The following is a 7,378-nucleotide window of genomic DNA, read 5'->3' as shown; positions in this document are numbered from 1 at the left end:
CCCCAGTCCCAGCCATAGCCACCCCCTCACTAACACACACTGACTCATCACTCCTAGAAGATACAGGCAGCATCTGTTGGAAAACATGGCCTAGTCTCTAAATGACTTTGCCTCTAAACACCATCTCCGATGGATGCAGTGTACAGCCTTGTTCCTCTCCTTCCCCCTCCTCATGCAGCATTCCTGGCTCCTGCACTGTTGTCTATATAAGAAAGATGTCCCTTTAAACCACTTAGCACCAGGGTTTTCTCTGTGTGGCCTAGGGTCTAGAATTGAGGCCCATCCCACACCTGACTTGGGGTTGAATATGCACAGCCCAGAACAGTGCATGGCACCCAATCCAGAAGCCTCCAGTAACACCAGATTTGGGGGAGAGATAGATGGCCCAAAGCCTACAAGGTTCAACATGCTGAATTTCTCACTTGCACCCTTTTTCATAATAACCACATCAGAGAGTCTTCATAGGGGTTTTGAAAACACACAGTAATACGAATAGTAGCAAGTTCATGCTAATGTCTAATTCCTGATCCTGATGCCGAGGACTCCAGAATTCTGTGCCAGACAAGGAGAGGTTTCACCTCATGTCATATGTCATATGGCCTGAGCCCATACAAAAGTTCCCTGATGCCAGATTTACTGCCACCATGCCAGGTAACATGGACAAGAGGGGCACACAGCCAGGGCCCAGACAGGGAGGAGCAGCAGACAGAAGGGGAGTCCTAATGAAGTGAGTGGTTGAGACTGTCAGCCAAGAAAAAAAAAAAAAAAGAGGTTAGAGCTGGACTCTTTGGGGATCTAGAACAATCAGTGTCCCAGGCTCCTTAGCCTAGAGAACACAAGGTATAAAAACATCCCGTCCAGAATTCATATGAATTTCCGGCCATAATCAATGACCACCCATTGGGTGACTACAAACAACAGAAGTCTAAAACCAAGGTGTAAATGAGGGTGATGTGTCCCCAGGGCTGAGGTAGAACTTGTCTCCCCCCATCTGCCAGCTGCTGCTGGTTGGCTGCCAATCCTTAGCAATCCTCCCTTATAGAACTATCATTCGATCTCCTGTCTCTATCTTTGTGTGACCTCCTCCAGGACAGTCTCCGTCCCCATCCCTCTGTGCACGGCTGCTCCATGTGTCCCTCTCTCATCGGGATACGAGTCAGTGAATGAAGGCCCCGCCAGCCTAATCCACCATGACTGGATCTTAATTTGATTACTCCTCAAAGACTCTGTTTCCAAACAAAACTGCATTCTGAGGTTCTGAGTAGACAGGCATATTGAAAGGGTCCATTTAGCTCAAAGCATAAGTCCCTTGGCAGATAGGCGATGAGCGGGCATTGTCTCTGGCCCATGGTGGGAAGCACAAGCCAGACAGATGGAGCACATTTGTATCCAAAATTACACATTCTACAATATGGCACCCATGATTCACCATTTTTTTTCTCTGTAGGCACTGGAATGGAACAACCATGTTAGATCCTGAGGCATCTTGACCAATGTGTAGGCTTTAAAGAGCCTGGAACCACAATGACTGTGATAAGGACATTAAAAAATAATATTTTCCCCAAGGCGTCAATGCCCTTATTTCATAACCCAAATGAATGGATAGGTGTGACCACAAAACCAAAGGAAGATGAGAGACACTGCCCAAATTGGCACTGATGTGACTCTGCTACTTCACTTGGAGGCCAGTGTCTCTGTCCCCACTCAACTGGGTCTTGGTGGTGAGACTTCGCTACTTCTCAGCTAGGGATCCAAAACAATCTTGCTTATGATAAGCCTATAAATGATTCCAATAGTCTATTCTTAGACTCAACAAAATGTTAAAAAGCTGGACATGGTAATATATATCTGCAGTCCCAGAACTCATAAGATAGAGGAATATATGTTTCTGTGGGTTCCAGGCTAGTAATGTAACATGGTGAGCTCCTGTCCTAAAGAAAGAAAGAAAGAAAGAAAGAAAGAAAGAAAGAAAGAAAGAAAGAAAGAAAGAAAGAAAGAAAGAAAGAGAGAAACGAAAGAAAGAAAAGAAAGAAAAGAAAGAAAGAAAGAAAGAAAGAAAGAGAGAGAGAGAGAGAAAAGAAAGAGAGAAAGAGAGGGGAGAGGGAGGGAGGGAGGGAGGGAGGGAGGAAGGAAGCAAAGAAGGAAGGAAGGAAAGGGGAAGGGGAAAGGAAGGGGAAGGGGAAAGGAAGGTAAAGGGGAAAGGAAGGTGAAGGGGAAAGGGGAAGTGAAAGGGAAAGGGGAGGAGAGGGGAATGGAAAGGGGAGGGGAGGGGAGGGGAGGGGAGGGGAGGGGAGGGGAGGGGAGGGGAGGGGAGGGGAGGGGAGGGGAGGGGAGGGGAGGGGAGGGAAGGGAAGGGAAGGGAAGGGAAGGGAAGGGAAGGGAAGGGAAGGGAAGGGAAGGGAAGGGAAGGGAAGGGAAGTTACCTTGATAGCTTCCAGAGGCTTCTTACTGCTTTGCCTACAACATTCAGGCCTGCAGAAACCTGATGGCTGACCATGCATAGAGAATCCTGTAAGGAGAGAAGCATAGGAGGTTGGAACAGTTCCCCTCAGGCGGGTAGGGCAGGATCTAGATGCACTACTCAGTTGTGTGCCCTGTGCATTTCTGGCTGGACTCTATCCCATGTGGTCAACCCACATCCTTATCTTTCTTGTCCCTTGAGATCTGCTTTCCTCAGCTCCTGTTCCCGATGGCTGAAGGAATTCAGGCTGCTTTCCCCTCTAGCCTACCATTACCAGTGTATACACTGGGGTCAGAACAACCCGCTGTTCTGACATGTACCAGCTAGCATTGGTGAGTGTAACCCTTTGACCTCATTTTTCTCCTTCAGGAACCACAACGGCAGAGACAGTTTGGGCCCAGGCACTCCCAGTCCCTGAAGAAAACATCAGTTTCCATCTTTTGGATGAGAAATCAGGAATTAATTAATTAAGTACTAATTAAGGTACTAAAGGTTTGTGCCTTATCAGACTTCTCTCCATGGTGACCATTTTCTGCTCTACGATTTCCTCTCAGGCTCATATCCTGTTTATCACTGGTGCCTCTCTGTGTGCCAGGTTTTGTGAGGACACAGTACAAATGGATTTGGCCCCATCTGCCTGACCTCATGCAACCCTGATTACCTCCTTAAAGGTCTTGTCTCCAAGCATCCGCACACACAATGTAGTGGGTGCAGTAGTGCTTCAACCCATACATTTTAAGAGGTAAGAAGGAAACAGAGGACAAGGTATTTGGCTCACAACAAGAAACAAAATTAAAATCACTTTGAGGGATGGAGAGATGGCTCAGTCATTAAAGACTAGGCTCACAACCAAAATAAAGTTGCCTTGGGCTCACGGCTGGAGCCTAGTCACCTGGACTTGAAAGCTATGCTACATGCAACTTGCAGAGCTTCGGCCTGGCCAGGTAATTGCTCAGTGGTCCTTTGCAATCTTTAAAGTGAATATAGAATATATAAAACCCACCTCTTTGGATGGTTGAAAGGGTAAGATGAAGAGGCACTACATATGTAAAACCAAGCATGACCCATTATAATCTCTCACAGATAGCAGCCATTTGAACCACTCATGTCTGCAGCAAGGACAAAGATACATTGATGCCCACTTAAGGGTTATTAATTATTATGTTTGAGGGACGTTGTGCAGTTTATCCTTAGTGCAACTGTATGAGAGAATAGCCTACGCCAGAGGTCCTTTTAGGGGCCCATGAAGAGTTATCTCTGAATTTCTTGAATCTGTAAAACCCCTGAACATCTAGGGGAGCCACTGTCCTCAGTATGGCAGGAAAATACCTGCTCTACTATGGGGTACAGTCTGAGGACCTTCTCCGTGTGGAGTGTTTTTATGTAAAAGACAAGACACAGCTTGACATTTGTGAAGCCCAATGTCTTTCTTTACCAAATGTTCATTGCAAAGGAAAACTGGACGGTTTTTATGTCTTCCAAAAGAGTCTGAAGGTACAGGAGTAGACTCTCTCCACCCTGTTTTCTCCTGATCTAGAAACACTGAGACCTCAATGACACCATGTCTGCTGCAAGGGAGTCCAGGATCCTGATGAGGAGACAGGTACAAGAAAGAAACCGAGGACAGGGAAAGCAGGGGGTGGAGCCTCAAGGATACATGCAGGGATGTTCAGAAGGCAAGCCCAGCCCTGAAGGACAAGGGAAGCACACGGGGTAGGAGAGGTAAGTTTGACCTCTGAACCTGGGCCTGATTTAATCGCCACCCCCACCACCACAATGAGAAAGTCCTGAGATGGGTAAGGAGAGGGAAAAGAGAATTGGCCATGGTAAGGATAAAAAATTCTGATTTGGCTATGTTGGGATTCAGACAGCCTAGCCACCAGCTAGAAACATGACCACTGCATGTGTGGGGGTCTTACAGCAAAGGTTCAGCTGTGTCATGGGCCCTAAGTACCCACCAACCTCGCTATCACAGGTAGTTGAAGCCATCTGTCTCAGTCCATTTCTGTAACATTCTGATTTCTTCTTCTTGGTCTCTGCATGGCACATATCTCTGGTGGGCATTTGTTATGCTTTGTACATGCTTGGCCCAGGGAATGGCACTATTAGGAGGTGTGGCCTTGTTGGAGTAGGTGTAGCTTTGTTGGAGTAGGTGTGTCACCATGGGCATGGGCTTTAAGACCCTCAGACTAGCTGCCTGGAAATAAGTATTCTGCTAGCAGCCTTCAGATGGAGATGTAGAATTCTCAGCTCCCCCTGCACCATGCCTGCCTGGATGCTGCCATGCTCCTGCCTTGATGATAATGGACTGAACCTCTGAACCTGTAAGCCAGCCCCAATGAAATGCTGTCCTTATAAGAGTTGCTTTAGTCATGGTGTCTATTCACAGCAGTAAAACCCAACGCAAGCAGCTTTATCTGAAACCTCTGGTTGCATTTCCTTTCTTAATGGCTATACAACACCGACGCCTAGCCTACATGGGCTGTACCACACTCAATCACACTCTGTTTTGCCCCCGTTGTATCTGAAGTTCCTTGAATAAGTGCTCTCTTTCCCATCTCTCTACACACAAGCCATATCATCATGGAGATGAGGAGAGGTAGGCAAAGGGCCTTGAACAACATGGGGGCAAGGGGCATGGGAACAAGTCTTTGCCATGTGGAATCACCATCCGTTAAAGCCTATGTGTCAGGAACTGCCCTTCTCATGAAAACCAGGCTTTCACCGACCAAATTTCCAATACATATGGATTATGACTTCTTCAGTCAAAGTAATTAAGAGACCATGATAAATTAGAGGTTGATAAAAGGCTCCAGTTCAAGATTTATGGCTCTTCCAGAGTTCTTTCAAGTTCTCCCAAGTGTGCAGGGACTGGCCCCTCTCCTGGAGAGGCAACATCTGACTCCGGTTAGCACGCTCCTGCTTGGCTGGGAGTCCTCGCCTTCCACGGCAAGCAAGCCCCATTAGGCAGTGCATGCCCCTGGCCCTGGGAAAATAGGGTTGACTTTGGGAGGGGGCTGCTCTCAAGTGCTTCTCCCTCCCCTGTGGCCATCAAGGTCAAGACTACAAAGGTTAGGCCTCTGTATTCTTTTCCTAGACATTTCTAGGGACTTTCTGACACCTAAAGTTTTCTCAACAGGAAAACATATGTGTTTACGCAGGCCTACATGTGATTGCATACAACTGTGTGTTCTAACACTGATAATCTGCAACATGAATTTAACAGGATCTATTTTGAAAAGCAACCAGGGATCGGCAATTATATAGAGAGAGGACGTCCTGGGTAACTGTTGTGCACCGTACATAGTGGCCACAGTAAGGCTGACAGTCTGAACGTTCTGTCCATGTTAGACTGTGTGGCTGAGCACCTGCAACGGGTCAGGCACCATCCCGGCGGCTGGCGACCCTGAACTGAACAGGCTCCTCACCCTCCTTGCTGAGGGAAACCTGACATCACAGCGGTGAGTGGGGAGACAGACAGTAAGCATCAAACAAACCAAATTCGATCAAGTTTCTGACCTGAGCAAGACAGGTGATCTGGAGGGCAGGTAGGTGACAGAGACCAGTAAACCCAAAGGCAGCTGAGGAGCATTTAGCCTGAATTAGGTGAGAGGTGAAGGCCAGAAAATAGCACTCAGCAGGAAGGAGGAGTCAAAGAGAGAGGGGAGCTGGTGGGGACCATGATAACGGTCACAGTTCACTAGCCCCTCCATACAGTTGTTCTGTGACAGTGCACACTGAGCTTGTGGCTTTAACTCTCACTGCCAGTATTTCTAAGATAGAACCGTGTTTTGCTCCTAGGACATACATGTGGCCCTGGAGCCATGACCTCCATGGTATTGTGTTTCTCCTTGGCTCTGGCTTGTTTCCTGTGGATGCTAGCTTTCTCATACTTACCTCTAGTTCATGCACTTCTGGCTGCTGTCTCTCACAGACACTCCCCAGTTGTCTCAGTTACATGCGAAATGATGAATCCCAGGGCTCCCTAGTCAAAGTTCAGGCTCATCCCAGGCCCCCTGAGCAAGACTCGTATTCACAGACTCTGAGTCAATCCCCCCACACACACCCCCACCTGTGTCTGAGGCTCTAACTAATCCAAAGCATTTCTCAGATTCCGCTCCACGCATCTGCTAGGGGGCTCAGATTCCTCCCTCCTTATCCAGGACTCCTGTGATCACGTTGACCAGGGATGAGGCTTGGATGGCAAGCTGGACCCTTCACAGGGCCCTCCATCTGACTTCACAAAAAGGTCCCTTTGACACACCTGCTCAGGATGAAAATTAGTGTCTTTCCGGGGTTTAAGCTCACTTAGCCAAGCCTGTAAATCTGTCCTGGTCTGGGGAAGGCTGGGGTCACCTGTCACATGTGGTTTCTGATCTAATCCCAGCCACTTCCCTGAGTGTACGCCTCTTACAAGGGAGACACTGCCCTCTGGGCTTTGGGACTGTGGCTGGGAGAGGGTGGCTATCTGAGTGCCTCCCTTGATCCGGCTGGGCATCACGAGGTCTCAGCCAGATGTTTTCTAAAACACTTGTCACTAAGCTACTTTGTGGATACTGATGAGTCATCTCAGTTGCCTATCCTTTAGCACCAAGGTCTGAAACAGAGCAGACATGGGTCCACAGCCCTTCTGCGACAGACACTGTGTTTGCCTTTGGAAATTGTCCCTCCTCACAGGCATTCCAATGTGGTGGTAGGTGAGAGAGCCGTAGGAGATGCTGTGCGGACGTCCCATGCGTCTGCTGTGGCACAGGTTGTCATGGATGTTCTTGTGGATGTTGTACTGAAGAGACAAGATCTCTCAGGACACTGCCGGCCCAGACCAATCTCTGACCAAAAGCGTGTGTCCTTGAAGATTCCAGGACAGAGTCTGATTGATGGATGACTGATTGATTGATTGATTGATTGACTGATTCT

Source organism: Mus musculus, chromosome 12, assembly GCF_000001635.26.
Source record: "Mus musculus strain C57BL/6J chromosome 12, GRCm38.p6 C57BL/6J".
Classification (NCBI taxonomy): Eukaryota; Metazoa; Chordata; class Mammalia; order Rodentia; family Muridae; genus Mus; species Mus musculus.
The sequence above is the reverse complement of the archived record's forward strand: the minus strand, read 5'-3'. Positions refer to the sequence as shown.